The following is a 20,638-nucleotide window of genomic DNA, read 5'->3' as shown; positions in this document are numbered from 1 at the left end:
CGTAGCTTGTAGTCAATTTAAGTACAGTAATTAAAAAGTTTGTGAACATTTCTCTCTGAAGTTGAGTGAATTTAAACATTTATTCTGGTTTATTGAATTTTAGCGATAGAGGGCGAAGTGTAGCCTAACAGCAGTGTTATGCTTTTGGTATCTACGACAGTAGACATGTGTAGCGAATGTATGGGTACCGGGTTGCTGTCGGCGACGGTTTGACGTTGCGTTAACGATCCACATGTTTGCAACGTTTTTAATGCGGACGCATTTATGTGTACGCGACTTAACCCCACAGAAAAGGACTTTTCGATATATGGTACAATAAATTTCGTTAATAATGATGACAGTCATCTCTCTGTTAAATATGTGTGTCAGTGAAGTGAAAGCATGTTTTTCCACGACCTTGGCTTCAATTTTGTTCATATACCGATACCGTTAAGTCATGCAATGTGTTTTACTAAGTTTTTATACAGCCCACCTGTAACATAGGTATGTTCTATCGAACTGTAACAGGGTACAGTGCAATAAATTTGTGTAGGTTTAATGAACATGCACGAAATAATTGCATTTGGACTTCTAGGGGTAATTGCTCCATGGAAGAAAATTGCTTAATATTCTATACTTATATTTATTAATTGATATTACGGCACCAGAACCGTTGAATAGAAGCATTTATCAAGGGAATGCGCTGAGTTAAAACAGGTAAGGAATGGCAAGTTTATTTATTTCGAGATTACAGTTTGTAATAGTACAATGAATTTCAGGAGTACACTGATCGTGCAGTATAGACACGACTAAAGTTTCATTATGCAAATTTTAGCGTCTTATTAAGTTATACAGTTTATTTCTAAAATTAGCAATTAAAATATTAATTTTTGGTGGTCCATTGCTTGAGGTGTCAGAAACTTGTATGTTGAACAGTAGCTTATACTGGAGTTTTCTTTGGGGAAGGCTGCTAGTCACAGCCACAGCTTTCACCTAGAGAACATTGCTTCGGTAAAACTCCAGATTGTGGGTACCCTAACGTACTTCGACGAAAAGACATTAAGAAGGTAATGACTGGCAGGTGCCATTCACTGCTTTCCCCTCCCCCTGCACTTCTCGCTGTGTATGACATGACAATACGTCGCAACCTAAATAAAGAAAAAGAGAAACGGCAATACGAAATTAAAATAAGTGAATATAAATGCAAATTTTTAAAAAAAGTGCGTTTTTTGCTTGAATACCTCCCAAAGTCACATAAAAACTTAACCTACTTTCACTAAACAAAAGTGACAACTTCAGTGCAAAGAAAAACACTTCATGAGTCATGGTTTCTTGCTTGAATCCCTCCCAAAGTTGTGTAAAAACTCAACTTTTTTTTCACTAAACAAAAATGACAGCTTCAATACAAAGAAAACCCACCTCACTAATCCTTGCCATGGCTAACGACTGGTTTTTTGCTTGAATCCCTTCCGAAGTTGCATAAAGACAACCTTTTTCACTAAAAATGACTACTTGAATACAAAGAAAACTCACCTCATCAGTCGTGGCATGCTGGCTGGTATAGTTCACAAATCAAATTCCGTTGATGAAAGCCATCGTTATGTCACTCCTTCCAGAATGCCACCACATAAATTCTACGAGGAGGGGTTAAACTGACCATCAACTTTTCTTGATGGTGGTTACTGTTCAATAGCATTCCATGAACCCTCTATACTGCTGCCATTTGCACCAGTTTCGGGATCACTGAAGGGAAGTGAGTGGCTAATAGCTATCTCCTGAAACTCATCGTTACCTAGACAATTGTAAGACTTCCAGCAATCTGATATTATAGTAGTACTGGGTAAAATGGAAGTCTTAACGATATCTAGGACAACTTCTTTACTCCGATTTTCAACACCCTGAAATAACACCATGTACTTCATTCAGCCCCACCAAACACCACTACCCATTCACTATTCTACTTCCTCTTATCAAACTTGCTCTCACCAATTTCAACAGCACCAGCACAATGGCAGTGACTAAACAAGAATGGCACATATGCAAATGATAATTTCGCATTTTCCTCCAAATCAGAAGGAAATTTACATCCAATCAGAAAGAAAAATTATGCATTCACAGTAATCGCCCAATCACAGAACTCAACTGTACAATCACTCCATTCTTTGACCACGCCCACAACACAGACAAGTGGTACCCATAAACTGGAGTATAACGATTACCTCTCTACAAACAAGGATTTTGCTGTTAATTTTGCTGTTCCAAGACTCGAATTGGTCCGTCCATCTCTTTTCTCGGGTCTTCCAGCACTCCTCCATCCACGTGGCCTATAAAACAGAGCCTTCTTAGGTAGGCTTTCATCAGTCATATTTATTACGTGTTCCTTCCACTGTATTTTGTCTCTTGTAATATCTTCCACTATATTGCTGATACCTAAATGTTCTTTAATGGTGTAGTTTGGGATATAGTCTCTCAACAAGTACCCTGTAAGAGGCCTAAGAAATTTCATGTGTAGTGCCCCCAACCTTCTTTCATCTTTTTTCTTCAAACTCCAAGTTTTGGAGCCAAACATTAAGGCTGGTTTAGAGATTACTTTATGGAGTCGTGATTGTATATTCCTTGACTTATATTTACCAAAATGTCTTCTAATAATACCATTCATTTTGTTGAAATTTATTATTTTACTCTCCATGTCTGCATTTCCTAAATCTAAAATCGTATTGCCAAGGTACATAAATGTTTTACTTGTTTTGTTATATGGCCGTTAATTATTATTTTTGCTCATAATAATTCCTTTCCTTGCATGGCTTTAGTTTTGGTTTTTTGGATTAATATTTCTATACCAAATAATTAACTAATTTTTAAGAGATTGCTGGTTGCTTTTTGTAATTATATCATCTCAGATTCAGCTAAAATAACTTGGTCATCAGCATATAGTAGAATGAGACTTTTTTGCTGAAATTGAAATCCCAGTAGAGTGTAATTTTTCCCAGTCATCTGTTCACAAATTCTGTTGATATATGGATTGAACAATAAAGGAGAGACTCCACATCCTTGTTGTAATCCTCTACTTTTAATTCTGTTTGAAAATTTAAAATTGTTTAGTTACACTGTTACATCTAGGTGTCATCACTATTACATCTAGATGTGAGGAAATTTGCCTTTAGCCAGCGGGTGGTTGGTTGGTGGAATAGACTTCCATCCCTTGTCATGGAAGTTGATAGCCTAAATAAGTTTAAGGCTCAGCTGGACAGGTATTTCGAATGAACAGAGGGGTGAAGTGGAAGTGGTTATTTTTTATTTATTTATTTATTTGTTTATTTTTTTTATTTATTTATTTTTTTTTTTTTGGCTGATGCTGCATAAGCTTGCTTTCTTGCATCAAATGCCTCTACTAATGCTAATAATGCTAATCTGTATGCCTTAATTGCTGATAATAATTGTGAATTTACACCATAAAATTTTAGAATTTTTCCAGAGAGTTGGTCGGTAGATTTGTCAAATGCTTCCTTATAATCAACAAACAGTAGCAAGGTTGGCTGGTTGAATTCTTTTCTCCTGTTAATTATTTGTTGTAAAATAAAGACTGGATCAATATAGCTTGGCCCTTCCGAAAACCTGATTGTTCTTAAATTAAAACATTTTCCACACATTTTAGAAGTTTGTTTTTTTTAAGATGTTTGCATAAATTTTGTATGTGCTGCATAGAAGTGTTATCTCTATAATTTTCACAAAGTTCTTTAGATCCCTTCTTATGTAGATTTATTGCCACTCCTATTTTCCACTCATTAGGGAGTTCACTTTATTATCATTATTATCATTAACCATATGGTGCAAGGAATCCTGAGGCTTTTGCTGCACCAGCCAAAAAAACAAAATTCTGAGTTACCCTGAGAGAGAGAAGGGAATCACCAAGAAAGAGAAGAATGATTATATCCAGCTCAGGACCCTGGGTGTGCCAAGCCCATACTCACCAGATGTGAGCCCCTGGGGTTTTCTCCATACTGTATTAAGAAATTTCAGTACTCTTCTCTAACTTTTCACCTCCATATTTAATTGACTCAATACTAATTCCATCTATGCCTGGACTTTTTTGGATTTTGGCTTTTATTAATTCTAATTTAAATTCTTCTAAAATTGATTCCATATGTAATTCTGTGTTATTTGGTCAGTGTATTATTAGTGATTTCTTTAATTGATTATTATTTATTTCTATGGGCATTTAATTTTTAAAAGTTTATAATAGTGTCTCCCATTCTTTCACTGTAATTGAATTTATTTTGAGATTATCCTTATGTCCAATTTGAGTTTATTAAACACGTTGAAGCCATACCATTGATATCCTGTAAAATTTCTTGCTGAGGACTTCACAAATTTCTCCCAGTCCTGCCGTTTTGTTTTCCTAACCAATCTTTTAACAATTGCTGCTTTTCTTTTTTTACTCCATTTCATCTTCTAGTTTCTTTGTTTGTAAATATTTCTTATTTTCAATCACTTCTTTTAATTCATTTCAAGTATGAATCCAATTTTTGCATTTCTTTTTCTTATACCTAAACTTTTGCAAGTTGCCAGTAGTTTAGTATCTTTGTTTTTCCATTCTACTTCTATTTATAGTTACATATAAATTTCAGATGGTTTCTTCATTTAAAAGATATATTTTATATTTAGAAGGATTGATTTCTTGTGGCAATGGCAATTTTGGTTTTATATATTTTTATGGGAGTCATTACTTATCAATAACATGTGATCAGTATTTATTTCACTGCCTCTATACACTCTTGTATCTGCGATGTATGACTTCAATTTCTGGGGTTTGTTATTATATAATCTGTAATTGATTTGATGCCTCTTGCTGCCCATATGTATTTTTGGATACCTTTATTATTATTATTAGCCATATGGTGCAAGGAAGCCTGAGGCTTATGCTGCACCAGCTGAAAAAAATTTTCTTAATTACCCTGTGAGTGAGAGAGAGAGAGAGAGAGAGAGAGAGAGAGAGAGAGAGAGAACAAGAGTCAAAAGTAAAAGGGAATCACCAAGAAAGAGAAGAATGATGATATCCAGCTCAGGACCCTGGGTGTGCCAAGCCCATACCAGATGTGAGCCCTTGGAGTTGAAAATATATATTAGTAATTATTGTAATTTGGAGATTATTATATATTGTTCAAACATTTTCCATTTTTGTTACAGGTTTGTTCTCCATATTTTCCAGTGCAGTCTGTTAAAGGATTGCAGCCTATTCTAGCATTTAGATCTCCCATAATTACTATATAGTAATTTTTATTGATTTCATTGATTATTTTTTGTAGTTCTTGATAAAATATTTTTGATTCTCCAGTGTTTTCACATGGAGCATAAACACCTATAATAGACGTATGGTTTCTTCCGGTTCTTAATCTGAGTGTGACAATTCAATCTGAGATCACGGCATATGATATGATTTGTTTTACCAATACTGTAACTCCAGAGGATGCACTTTCATTTTTTTAATTTTTGTGAGTAAATCATTACATGCCTACCATAGTGTCTACTTCTTTTATTTTTTTAACTTTTTCTGTTATTATAATTGTGATATCAAGTTGTCTATTGCTTATTTCCTGTAATAGTTCAAGTTCTTTATATGCCAATCCTCTTTCATTCCACATACCCAGTTTAAATTTTCCTCATAATCCAGTTGTCCTTGCTAAGTCGTTTAACATTAAAATCCATCCAGCCAATTAATTGAGCCTTCTGAGGCAATCCCCATCAATGGAAAAAGTTTTTTCGTTGATGGGAATCCAGCCCATCAACAACCCCCAACCTGGAGGGCCCGGGAGTTTAATTTTGGGGTTTCCTACCCCGAGAGAAGTTACCTTCACTACGGTTATCGAGCCTTCTCTGCCCTTTTTTGTGCACTATACCCTATGCTGAGGCCCTCCATATTTATAATCCCTGGAGAGAGGGTGGTCCGGTTATTATAATCTCCCAGACACTGGGCTCCTTGTTGGTCCATGTGTCCTTATTACGAAAGCTATTCAGACCATCCATATCTGGTGGGATCCATCACCTGGGGACATACCTGATAGGGGTTATAAGGATCCCCATGGGAAAATTACTTTTTATTATTATTATTTTTTTATTGAGCTTGTTTGTGATGGGCTGAAGCCAGGAAGCAATCCCTCTGGGTGCGTTCCAGATGGCAAATGTAGCCTAAATCATAGATGCAGATTCACCAAGGGCATGAAATGGAGTTAAATGAAAGCTGCAGAATAACTGAAATTTGAAAGCTGCAGAATAACTGAAAGATCACTATAAGTGTTATCTAAATAAATTACTATAGAATTGCAAAGCTTTTTCTATAATTAATAATTATTATTTTAATAATAATTATTAGTTATAGAAAAAGTGCATAATTAAATTATAAAGTGAGGTGGGGTTACGTACAACTACTGCAGCCCAGGGGGTTTCTCCAGCTGTTTGAACTATCTTATAGGTTAGGGGATAACCCTGCACACTCATTAGCATAAGTGCAGGGCTCTTGAATGATAAGTATGTCATAGTTTTCTTCCTCAACCTTTTTTCTTATCTGTCCAGCGATGGCTTTGGCTCTCTGTGCATTAATTTGAAGGAATTTTATCTTGTGATTATACCATTTAATTTGCTTTCTCATAATTGATTCTCATTTGGAATGCACTCTTTGCTTTTTTGGTAGACTGGACACTTTCCATCGTGTATTGAATGGGTATGTTCCGTCTTCTGACTCCTACAGTTCGAGGCGCTTCCATAGCCAGGTGGGCAAGAACAGCAGTGCGTAGCACACGCTTCTTGATTAGACCGGGGTTCGAGCCCATGACCACCAAATACGGAGGATGCGGAAGGGTTAGGGTATGACCACCACATATCCCTGGAGTAATATGGCCTTAGTTGCTAATGCTCCTAAAAACCAAATAACAAACAAACATCCTACAGTTCGTACAAACTGGTTCTGATGTTTTGTTTGTGCATGCATTATAGCTGTGGCCCTTTTCGGCACAGTCTGCTTGGTCTGGGTGCTGGTATGGGAGGTGTGTCCAAACCTGCAGCACTGAAAACAGTGCTGCAGGTTTACAGGAGATTACAGATTAAAACCACTGAAAGCAGTGGTTTTAATCTGTAATCTCCCGCTGCATTAGCCCCAAGCAAGAGCATGCCCCTATCTTTTGATGCCTTGAAACCCGGCATTGTATTTTCCTCTTTGTCAATGTATGTTCAATCTGCCATTTTTTTTTTTTTTTTTTTCAATATAGAGCTGTCTCGTCAATGTTAAAAATTTTCTACATTGAATGTAGAAAAACTGCCTTCATCAATAATTTTTTGTAACACATCACAAAATTTCTCTGCAGCTGCAGAATTGGCACTGGCGACTTCACCGAATACTTTAATGTTTTGGAAACCAGTGCGATGCTTGAACCTATTAAACCACCCATTGCTTGCCATGAACTTGGCTTGGGGTTCGCCATACTTATCCTTAATATCTTTATAGATACGGGGATCCCCAGTATCCGAGTATTCTTTATCCGAGTCCCTATAGTTACAAGGATTTAAAAATTGAAGAATTAAAACTTTTTCCCTTGAGAAAATTCACGAAGCACCTTTTTTCTTTTTTTTTTTTTTTTGTGAGAACGATCTTCCTCATGATTGTGCAACAAATGTTAAGCGCAAAATTAAAGACATAACTAAATGCTATGACGCAATTTTATCTGAAAAAATACGACAAAAAAAAAAAAAAAAAAAACATTTTAACAACTCTAGATTCAAACTTTTCGTACAACTGAAAAATAGTGTAACTTCAATAAACTTTGCTTAACCTTACATTGTGTAGCATATTATAATAAAAAAATGTCTAATAAAATAATTTTCCCATTTTTCAGTTCCTTCATCCATTTTCTTACTATGTACAAGTTCATAATAAATATTACTATATAATATCCGTTTAGATACACCATACCTACTCATCCTTCACAACGAGTTGCCCATGTATTGCACTACCTCGAATAAGTAATGCTTCACTTGCAATACCAGGGTACCTGCCTGCCAACCAATGAAAAGCCAACTAGCTTTGAAACAGTGCCGTCTGGGTGGTGCCCACCCAGAATAAGTAACAATAGTCTTCTCTTTTGTTACTTATTCAAGGTAGTGCAATACATGGGCAACTTGTTCTGAAGTATGAGCACAATATGAGATAGAGATGAAATTATGCTTTTCACACTACTATCATAGTTTTTCTTTAAGAGTTGTCTATGGTGTATCTACACCAATATTATATAGATATAGAATCTTAACCTCTTGAAATATTATGCCAAGTTGCATTTAGTTTTATTTAAATAATAAACATTACGAAAATTAGTCCCCGTTTTAAGTGGAATATTGTGGTACCAATTATCCTCGGATAACAACGATCCCCTGCACTCGTTGCTTTTGCTTGAATGGTCATTACACTCAGGGGCACTCGCTTCTGAATCTTATTTTCCAGGGTCTGAGTGCGAGGCAATAGTGACAAGCGATTTTTCTCTGCGATTCATAGAGTGGTCTTTGAAAGTGATAGTCTTATTTTGTTGTGTGATTTTCTTCCATTTTGTTCTTGTGAAGTGGTTCTTTGCCTAAAAAGTCTGACGTAAGAACTCAGAAAGGGAATCTACCTGTCTTTTTTTAGTATTTATATTAAATACTAACTTACTCTACTAACTTTAATAACCGCTTGGTCACTGCTGGCACCGCTCCTGCCTCCACGTGTCGTAGCCGGTAACCTGGGAGAAGAAAGTCCCTCTCCCAGGGCTAAAAGGAGTGGACACTAATGACTTCCCATGATTAGAGCCAAAGAGCTCTCAACATGACAACCATGAAACTGATCATGACTTCTCGCTGTCGAAAAGACTAAAAAAAGATGCAAACAAGCAGGAATCTCCAGCTTTCCTGATCATCCATTCTCTGTCTTCACAACTCGTCAGCAAGCTCTCCCCTTTCATCATACAATGATGCCTTGAAAATGCAGCAGCATCTCCAAAAATGGTGAAATGTCTTCAGTCTAGAGACTTGCTATTAGAGACCTCTCACCCAAGACACTCTGACCTACTGTTAAGACTTACATCTTTAAGTGGAATTCCAATTCAAGTCACTCCACATAACGGCCCCGGGTGCCAAGCGTTATAGTGATCAAGCGAATTTCAGAGTGATTCATAGAGCGTTTTCTCAGAGCCAAAGTTCTTATTTAGTTTAAAAAGTTATTTTACATTCTCTTTAATTAATAACTTAGTCTTACGAATTGTAAGCAAGTTTTAAGAAAGGAAATCCACCTTTCTTTCTTTTTCTCTTTAAACTAACGTATTAACCCATATACCGCTTGGTCACTCTAGCGGCACTGCTCCTGCCTCCCCGTGGCGGGGCCGGTAACCTGGGAGAAGAAATCCACTCTCCCGGGGCTGAAAGGAGCAAAGATGGAAAACAGTTCATTTCCACCTTTAGAGCCATCGAGCTCAAGACTATCAAATGACAATGACAATGATTATTCTCAACCAAAGAGGTTGAAAACAACACCTAAAGAGGAGATACCAGCCTTCCTCATCTTGCACTCTCAATCAGATCAGCCTCTGAGCAAATTATCACCTTTTCTAGTGCAGAAATGCATTGAGTCTGCTGCTGGTTCACCTAAATCAGTACGGAGACTTCAATCAGGTGATCTTCTAATAGAAACAACTCAACCTCAACATTCTGTAAAGCTATTAAAGCTCACAACATTTGGAGGACACCAAATAAAAGTTACTCCCCATGCTACCTTAAACTCCTCAAAGGGAGTAATAACAGAATGGGACTTATTACTTGTATCAGAGGAGGAAATTGTCCAAGAATTACACGATCAAAAAGTGATACAAGCAAGGAGAATCATGACCCGAAAAGACGGTACACTCGTTCCAACAAGAAGTATAATTCTTACCTTTAGCACTCCTAACTTACCAACATCTGTGAAAGCAGGCTACCTGCATTGCCGTGTCCGACCATACATTCCGAATCCCATCAGGTGCTACAAATGTCAAAAATATGGACACTCCCAGACTGCATGTCGAGGTGAGGCAGTATGTCCCAACTGCGGGTCAAAAGACCATAACCAATCTGATTGTGCCACTACCACTCCGCTTTGTCCAAATTGTAAGGGTAACCACCCAGCTTACTCAAAAACCTGTGAATTATGGAAGCAAGGAAAAAAAATTCAAAAATATAAAGTAGAGAACAAAGTGACATACTCAGAGGCAAGAAGACAGATAATCAAAACAGAGACAAAGCGAACATATGCCACAGCAGCTCAACCCTCACAGTCTGTAGGGATCCAAACTGAAGTAACAATTCCTCCGAATGTATCAATTTCGAACTGGGCACGTTCGTTGCTTTCTAGTGCAAAACAATGTCCTACACAAAAAACAAGTGAACAGTCAAGTAATACCCCAATCACCATACCAACGGATGTTTCCTCAGCAATAAAAACAAAAGAAACAGAAACCACGAAACCGCAAACATCCACCACCAGAATGGACATCGACGAACATCATGATTCAGAAGATACCTTTTTAGAATTACATGCAACCGATGAAATAGATGGGACCCGACCCGTCTTTCCTAGGAAAGACAAAGCAAAAATTGATCGATACAAGCAAGCTGGAACTAAAAAACAGTCAGAGCCGAGAACAACACAAAAAATCACATAATGGAAAAAATACTTCAGTGGAATTGCAGAGGATTTCGGAATGCAAAAGATGATTTGCAGGATCTAATCGATCGGTATGAACCAGCTGGCATAGCCTTACAGGAAACTCTTCTAAATTCACGAGTGTGTCCTTCCATCAAAAATTATAACATCTTTAGACGAGATAGGAGTATTGATACGCCAGCTCATGGAGGGGTGGCTATTCTTGTCAGAAATAACATTCCATCCAAACATGTTCCCCTTCAGACTCCGTTTGAAGTAGTAGCAGTGCGATTTGAAATTGGTATAACCATTACAATAGCTTCTATATATCTCCCTCCTAATTTCGCTTTCTCCTCAGATGATTTAGAAAAGCTAGTAGATCAGCTGCCATCTCCTTTCTGCTTACTGGGAGACTTTAATGCTCATCATCCTCTATGGGGATCTCCAAAAATTGACAAAAGGGGTAAAATAATAGAATCGCTGCTTGATGCTCATAACCTTACTCTGTTAAACACTGGTGCACCCACCTATGTCCATTTTTCTACAGGATCCATGACAGCAATAGACCTCTCAATCTGCTCTCCCTCCATTTATGCCAATATGGGGTGGTCAGTCCTTGATAATCCGCTAAACAGCGATCACCTGCCGATTCTATGCAATATTCAAACACAAGTAAACTTGTCTCCATTGCAGCGATTCACTTGGAAATTCCCTAAGGCCGACTGGCATAAATACTCCTCCCTAATCCAGATTGATGATGAGATAGTCCAGTCTCAGTCCATAGATAGTGTCACCGATTATATAACGAATCAAATATTACAAGCTGCAAATTCTGCAATACCTAAATATTTACCTGGAAAACACAAACAGAGTCATTACTGGTGGAATCAGGAATGTACACATGCTAAACGGACAAAAAATAGAGCTTGGAATTTGTTTAGAAAATTCCCAACAACTGCTAACTTCATTAACTTTAAAAGACTCAAGGCCAAATTCCGCCAAACAAGAAGAAAAGCAAAGAAAGACGCCTGGATATGTTTTGCTTCCACCATAAACAAGGACACGGACAGCAGGCTCATCTGGAAAAAAATTCAAGCACTTAATGGCAAATTTGTGCAGTCTCCAGCCTCAATCCTGAACTGGAAAGGGCAGGAATTGTCCGCTCCAACAGCAATTGCAAATGCATTAGCTGAATCTTTTGCCAGTATATCAGCAGTGTCCACATACAGCCAAACCTTCCAAAAAATTAAGGCATCTGCAGAAAAACATAAAATCAATTTTTATACTAAGGCATCTCAACCGTACAATCAGCCATTCACGTTAAAGGAACTTTTTGAGGCTCTAAACAAAACATCAAGTACTGCTGCTGGCCCGGATGGAGTATATTATATAATGTTAAAAAAGTTAAGTAATAAAGCAATATTTTCCCTATTAAGATTCTACAATCGAATTTATTTAGAAAATACTTATCCGCACTCGTGGCGTCACTCAATTGTACTGGCCTTTCCGAAGCCAGGTAAGGATCATACCATACCGAATAATTACAGGCCGATATCACTGACTAGCTGTTTAGGCAAAGTCTTAGAAAAAATGGTGCACAGGCGGCTAACGTGGTTTCTGGAAACAAACAATCTGCTAAACCAAAACCAGTATGGTTTTCGGAAAAATCACTCAACTTTAGATGTGATGATAAAAGCAGAAGCAAACATCCGCACCGCTTTCATCAGGAGACAACATCTGGTTATGCTCAATCTCGATATTGAGAAAGCGTTTGATACCACTTGGAGATATGGTATCCTTCAGGATCTTCGTTCCTTTGGTCTGAGGGGGCAGTTACCCCAATTTATACAAAACTTCCTACACTACAGAACGTTTCAGGTCAGATATAGAAACAGTATGTCCAAATCATTTAAACAAGAAGAGGGTGTACCGCAGGGTTCCATCCTGAGCGCAACACTATTCGCAATAAGAATTACAAATATAACACAAGACATCCCAAAAACAGTTGAAACATACATGTTTGCCGATGACCTGATTATATCTTGTCAGTCACAAACCATGATCTCAATCGAAAGGCAACTCCAAATGTCCATAGACAGAATAAAATTGTGGGTGCAACAGAATGGCTATTCATTAGCAGAAAATAAATCAACTGCAATCCATTTCTGTAAAATACGAAAATTGCATCCAGATCCTGAAATATATTTAAATAACAATCTGATTCCTGTTACCAACAATTTTCGTTTATTGGGTTTATACCTTGACAGTAAGCTTAACTTTTCCAATCACATAGCCTACCTTAGAACAGCCTGTCAAAAGAAATTAAACATCTTAAGAGCTGTGTCATCTAACTCCTGGGGTGCTGATAGACACTCCCTCACACATCTTTATAAAAGTTTTATCCGATCCCGCTTAGATTACGGGTCACCTGTCTATGACTCTGCAAGAAACAATTCCTTGTTACGTCTGAATACTGTTCAACATAGTGCCCTAAGGATAGCCACAGGAGCCTTCAGAACGTCTCCAGTCAACAGCCTGTATATTGACGCAAATGAACCGCCGTTAAACCTTAGACGAAAATTCTTACTATGTAGCTATGCTGCAAAAATAAAAAGTTTTCCATCTCATCCTTGCTAGCAATACCTGTTTGACCCTCAGAATGAAATGCTCTATCGTAACAAACCTAATGAAAACCGCCCTGCGGGTATTAGATTGCAAGAACTGATGCACAGTTGGAATATTAACTTCCAACATATCCTTGAAGACGTAGATCCTCCTGAACATCCCTGGTCTCATTACTCACATCTTTGTGACAATTTCTTTCTGAAATGGAGAAAAGGATCCCTGCCAAACAACAACTTCCAGCAGCTACATAAAGCCCACGCCTTAGAAAACGCAGAGAAGTGTCATGTATATACAGACGGCTCCAAAACAGATGAAGCTGTAGGTGCTGCAGCAATTTCTGCTGCTTTTTCAATAGCTGTGTCTCTTCCTACAGAATGTAGTATCTATACCGCAGAACTGTATGCAATAAAATTAGCTTTAGATAACATAACCAAACAGCAAATCAGAAAAGCTCTTATATACACCGACTCCTTAAGTGCTGTCACTGCCATTCAATCTACTTCTTTTTCCCAACATCCCATTCTGAAACAGATACGTTCTCAATTATACGAATATCAAACATCCAAACAGTTGGTTACCTTCTGCTGGATCCCTGGGCATGTCGGCATCCCAGGTAATGAAAGTGCAGATCGTGCTGCCAAACGTCCTACCAATGGATCATTCGATCATCTGAAAGTTCCACACATTGATTATAAATCAACTATTAAAACAGCATGTAGACGTCAATGGACTAATCTGTGGCAAACACAAGTAAATAATAAACTGTTCCAGATTAAAAAAGAACCTCAGTTGTGGAGTTCTAGTTTCAGGAAAAGCAGACGTGAAGAAGTGATTTTGACAAGACTCCGTATTGGCCACTCATACACAACTCATTTATTCTTGCTTATGAGAGAAAACCCACCTCAATGTCCATTCTGTCAGACACAGCTAACAATCAAACATATCCTAATAGAATGTCCTAATTATTCAAGTAACCGGAAATCCAGTTTTTGTACTGCATCCAATCTGCTGGAACCTTCAAATTTACTACACATACTTGGAAATAATGCTAATTTTGAAGCTCTGTTTAGATACTTGAAAAGCATAAATATTTATAATCGCCTCTGATAACCATTATATTAATAACTCAGTCATTAAGTTAATAATGAAAAGGCACAATATGGCCCAGGAGGCCCTTGTGCCAAAAAAACCCCAACAACAACAACAACAACAACTCCACATAACACCCTGAATTCTTCCAAGGGAATGGGACCTATTAAACGTTTCTGAGGTAGAAATAATCCAGGAACTAAAGGATCAAAATGTAACTCAGGCCAAGAGAATCATGATGCGAAAATACGGCACTTTAGTCCCAACAAAATTCCAATTCAAAACCTAACCCACAGTAAAGTGGCAGAAAAATTGCAAAAATCGGATTCTGTGGAGGTGAAAGCAACTGCAACCAACAAGCATGGATACTGATGATATACCCAACAAAGAAGATTTTCTTGAATTACATGCAGATGGTGATATGGAAGATAAAAATGATTCAGGATGCCCTGATTTTCCCAGAAAATAAAAATCTAAACCTGACAGTTATAAACAACCCACGCATAAAAAGCAGACAGATTCATCTTCCTCTTACAAACCCAAATAATGGAACATATTATCTAATGGAGCTGTAGAGGCCTTTGCAGTAACATCGATTATATACATGAATTAATTCACCACTATAAACCTCTTGCAATGTGTTTGTAAGAAACTAATTTGACATCTCTAGTCTCAGTTTCAATCAAGACAGGGCTGACTCTAGTATTCAGGCAAGACAGGGCTGACTCCAATAGCACTCGTGGATTCAAGCATACCCTCCAGATGCATTCCATTACAAACATCCTTAGAAGCCATTGTCATGCATGGTGTTAGTGGTATTACTCTGGCATTGGTTTCAATATATTTTCCGCCTAATCATCAATATACTATTCAGGAACTTGAATATCTTGTTATGCAGTTACAATCTCCAATTTGTTTACTAAGAGACTTTAATGCACATCATCCATTATAGGGTTCCCCCACCTCAGACAGACGAGGTAATCTTATCGAAATGCTGATTGATAAACAGAATTTAATGTTACTAAATGCTGGATCTTCTACATATGTGCATCTCCCTACAGGTTCAATATCTGCAATAGACTAGGCTGGAGACTAGGCACCTGTGCAGTGATCTGATTGAGGTGTATAAGGCCTTGAATGGGTTGAGCACGAAGAATTCTGATGGGATCCTTCCACTTGTTCAGATTACGAATCTAAGGGGGCATAAATTCAAATTAAGAAAAGACAGATGTAGAATAGATATGCAGAAATTTGCCTTTAGCCAGCGAGTGGTTAATTGCTGGAACAAACTTCCATCTGTCGTTGTGGAAGTTGATAGGTTAAATAAATTTAAGGAGGAACTGGACAGGCATTTTGAGGGAATGGTGTGATTTTTTTTTTTTTTTTTTTTTTTTTTTTTGGCTGATGCTGCATAAGCTCATACACTTGCTTTCTTGCATCACATGGCACTACTACTAGAACTTTCCATTTGTTCCCCAATCCTCTTTCCAAGTATAGATTGGGTATCTCTGAGTGATCTTTATAGCAGCAACCATTATCCATTAATCTGCAAAATTCAAACATCCTATTCCTTCCAAGCAGAAAATCCAATTAAATGGAAATTTTCACCTGCTGATTGGACAAAATAGAGCATTACATAATATATCCCCTGATGGGATATATTATGTAATGCTCCGAAATCTCGATCAAAGATCACTCTCTTTGCTGCTCATATTGTTCCTTTGAATTTTTTCCAAACATACCTTTCCAATTGAAGAAGGAATTCCACAAGGATCTGTTCTTGGTGCCCTTTGTTTGCAATGAGAATGAATCATATAACTGATCTCATTCCGGAAACTGTGGATTCATACCTTTTCACAGACGATCTCACAATTTCCTGTCATTCTCAAAACATACATTACATTACATTGAATGCCAACTACAAATATCAATCAATTGCATCCTGGCATGGATGACACAAAATGGTTATAGACTATCCAGCCAGAAATCTACTGCCATTCACTTCTACCAGAGGCAGTATGCATCCTGAATCCTAGCTCCACTTGAATAACCATCCTGTTCCAATAGCTAATAGTATTCGTCTACTAGGATTGTTCTCTGACAGTAAATTAAATTTCCAAAAGCACATTGAACATCTCCAGACTGCTTGTCAAAAAAAAACTGAACATACTCAGTCTTATCAGCCACAGCATGGGGAGCAGATCGTTACAGTCTGCTTCATTTATACAGATTCATAATAAGATCACGCCTGGACTAAGGCTCGGCCTGTCTTCGATTCTGCTAGGGAGAGTGCTCTATCTCGCCTCAACCCTATTCAACATTCAGCTCTTAGAACAGCACTAGGTGCATTCAGAACATTTCCTCCAGTGCATTAGCATTAGTAGAGACATATGATGCAAGAAAGCAAGCTTATGCAGCATCAGCAAAAAAAAAAAAAAAAAAAAGTGCAAAGTTTGTATGCTGAAGCCCATGAACCTCCTCTAAATATCAGGAGAAAGATAGTTGCTGTTGAACTATGCAACCAAGATCCAAAACCAGGTGACCCATCCTAATTGATCAATACTTTATAATCTGCAGTTTATGACCTTCTATAGAAACAAACCACAGACAGTTCAGCCTCCTGATATTAGGCTAAAACAACTAACAGAAGATTGGGATATATACTTCAATAAAATCTTGCAAGATCCTATAGATCCCGACCCTCCATGGTCTGTCATCATGCCATCTTGTGACAATTATTTTCACCTTTTGGGGAAAACACTCTCTTTCAGACATTAACATCCAACAGCTACACATTGCACTCAACATTATCCCGACTTTGCTAAAATATATACAGATGGATCGAAGTTTGAGAGTGGATTGGGTGCAGCAGTGGTGCTCCCCAATACTACAATTTCTCTATCTCTTCCAACAGAGTGTAGTAGTTACACGACTGAATTATATGTCATAAAACTTGCTTTAGGAAATATTTTCCATATGTCAATTCAAAAGAACATAATATACACAGATTCGCAAAGTTCCTTATTAGCCATGCAAAGCAATTCCCCACCTAATCGCCTGTTATTAAAGCTCATTAATATAGAGTTGATACATCTCAGAGAGCATCACCAAAAGATTAACTTCTGCTGGATCCCAGGCCACACTGGAAAACCAGGAAATGAAACTGCAGATCGTGCTGCCAAATATCCATCCAGCTCAGACAACAAATTCCCTAGTACCGTTCAGAGATTATAAAATAAATATACAAAGTATATGTAAAGATCGATAGACTCTTCAATGGCAAGTGCAAATCATAATAAACTACTTCAAATTAAACCTGTACCAAAATTATGGGCTTCCAGCCTCATTGCAAACAGACAAGAAGAAGTAATTCTAGCCATAGCCAGAATCAGCCATACTTATTTAACCCATCTGTTCCTTTTGTCAGGAAATGACCCTCCTCAGTGTAATCATTGTCATATACCACTCACAGTCAAGCACATACTTTTGGAATGTACTCTATATAATAATGCTTGACTAGTGTCATTCAGTTCTCTGGCAAGCTTAAAGTAACCTTTGTTGCTTAATCATATCATAGGCGAAAAATTAAATCTCAGAGAATTCTTCTTCTTCCTAAAACGAATAGGACTGTATAGCTGTTTGTAACTGCTTCTACATCAACCAACACAGGCAGTATGAACCACTTTTATAAGTGCAATATGGCCTAAGTAGCCATTGCACTTAAAACCCCATAAACAACAACAACTGGTTTTCCATCCATATTATTAACAGCTGTTCCATCTTTGATATAGCACCCCTGAACTCTGTTTTGTGATCACTGTTGATCTTAAATGCGTTGATCCTTTAACATGTTCTTTTATACATGCACTGTCCCTTAAAGTAGTATTTACTGTTGAAGCAGCGAGGCCTAATTCCCTTGCAATAGATGACTTTGTCCTGCTTCGTACCTCTTAATCATTTGCATCTTCATTTCTAAATCAGTTTTGTTTCGTTTCCTGACACTGCTACCATTTGCACTTTTCGTTGGTCGCTTTCCCCTCACCATTGTAATAAGTAAATAGGAATGAAGAGAAGTTTCTGAAAATTTGTTTTTTATATGATTGAAGATTTCAGTGAAGGGGTACACATTTCATCATAATAGTGTAAAAACCCATGCAATTGCAGTTACCGATATTATCGCAAATGCAATAAAATCGAGTTTACTACCCAATTATAATTAGATGCACTAACAGAAAAGCCCAATAAACCAGAAAGCACAAATTGTTTTTGTGTCGTGACCTCCAGAAAAATGCTTCGGAAAAATATCACAAAGGCGTTCAAAATTGATTCTTATAATGGGAACATATGATAATAATGAAAGGGTGGTGCAATTTCCATTATAAATATGACCTTTTAGAGAGTTAAATAGCTAGTAATATAGCAAAATTTTCAACTTTCAAGGACTCGAAACGGATTACAAAAAAAAAAAAAAAAAAACAATGTTATTGGGTTCACATTACAATATTTTCATGATACCATTTATTCCTATGGGAGGCAAAATATATTTTCCACAATTTTTTTTTAAATTTGCACCGGCCGGCAAAAACTTACGTAAAGTCGAATTAACCTAAGTCAAATATTACGTAAGTCAGGGAGTTCCTGTATATTGTATAAAATATATACAATACAATGGTTTTATGATCTTGCCTATATATACAGTCGAACTTCCCAATAACGAATTCGATAAATCCGGCGAAAAAATTCGTTATAGAGAAATTTCGTTATATAGAGAATATCTTTTTTATTAGAAATTGTTATATAGTATGAATCAGAGCTGTATTACTCAATATGTTCTACGTTGGTAATAATATTAGTAAATTGATAAGAGGAGTTTACCTCAATATAGTACGTGGAACACTTCCGTATGATACCCTCCAGAAATTAAAACGGAAAAATCGACAACTTACCGGTACATTAAAGTAAAATATAAATAATTAAAGTGAAATATAAATAATTAAATAATCAATTTAACACAATTCAAAATCAATTCAAAACAATTAAAATTCAAACTAACGCAATTAAAAGAATCTAACGAAAATATTCAAAACGATTTTCCTTCCTGAAGCTGACAATGCTTTTCGACCGACTGTCGTGATCACAGGAATGAAAATTATCGAATCAGGCTAAACCTGCAACTTAAATAGTGATTATGTGTCTTCGCGCATGCGCGTAAAGGTCCACGCATCGGAGATCAAATATGGCCGCCGAACATTAACAGAATTCTCGTGTAATTTAATTTCAACGGTTTCTGCAATTAATAGTCGCGTATAATTACGTTGAACGTTAAGTATTTTGGCCTCGTTAAATAAAAAGTATGTTTTTCGTTAATGGCATGAAAGGCTAATTCTGACGCTGCTGAACGAGAAGCACGAACAGAGGCTTCGTGTTGATTTACACGGATATTAAGAGAAAACCGCGTGGAACCCTGATAAGACGAGTCGCAATCACCGCAAGAAATGTTGTATACTAGATCATTAATTTGTGTTGCGAACGCCGAAAGAACCGAGCGATTGTTCAGTATAGTGTGTAACTTCCGTATAGGCCTAGCTATAATTTTAAATTCGGTATCTTTAAAGAATCTGTTAAGCTGTTTGTGCCACTGTTCAACATATGGGACAGAAATAAAGTATTTTTTGATATTACTATTGTTGATTGGTGCAGTATTTTGTATCCCAACTCCTCTTATCAATTTACTAATAGAAATTGTTATCTAATTAGAAAATGAAAACGAATCTACTTTTATTTTTAATGTATTATTTCAAAAACATACTTATTTAAATTACGTTTACACAATTTTCGCCCGCTAAATATCATAAATTAAAAAAATCTGTAATTTTCGTTTGCACAGTACAATTACAAAATTGTCTGATTCTCAAAGAAAACCTCACATTTGTTCAGAGCATTAAAAACATTATCACGAACATTTTCACAAAACTGTAGACCCATATGAACCATTTTAAAAGCGTTAATCATTTCTTTGCGAGTTGGCTTTTTTACGGGTTGTTCTAATGCGTCTTCAGTGTCATCGTTAATTTCTTCGTGATCATGGTTGTGTCTAACACTGTTCAGCAGTATTTCATCTTCATTTGGATGTTCTGTTGTAGTCAGACCTTGATCTACATAAACATAACCATCCAGTGTTATATCATTTTCGATGTTTCCAGACGATTCTAATAATGTCCAAAAGTTTTTCAGTTGTGAAAGGGGCAGTTC

At 37.0% G+C, this 20,638-nt stretch overlaps 1 protein-coding gene across 1 annotated transcript in view; it reads left to right on the top strand.

The window, feature by feature from the left end:
• Positions 1-555: 555 nt before the first annotated feature.
• Positions 556-20,638, top strand: part of LOC150077553 (osmotic avoidance abnormal protein 3-like) — a 425,893-nt gene continuing 405,810 nt past the window's right edge. The window contains exon 1 of the mRNA XM_090385940.1: positions 556-696. The gene's annotated coding sequence lies outside the window, so the exon portion shown is untranslated. The remainder of the gene's footprint in view (positions 697-20,638) is intronic.

This window comes from Mastigoproctus giganteus, chromosome 12 (genome assembly GCF_048544385.1).
Source record: "Mastigoproctus giganteus isolate SK-2022 chromosome 12, ASM4854438v1, whole genome shotgun sequence".
In the NCBI taxonomy this organism is placed as follows: domain Eukaryota; kingdom Metazoa; phylum Arthropoda; class Arachnida; order Uropygi; family Thelyphonidae; genus Mastigoproctus; species Mastigoproctus giganteus.
The sequence above is the reverse complement of the archived record's forward strand: the minus strand, read 5'-3'. Positions and strand labels throughout refer to the sequence as shown.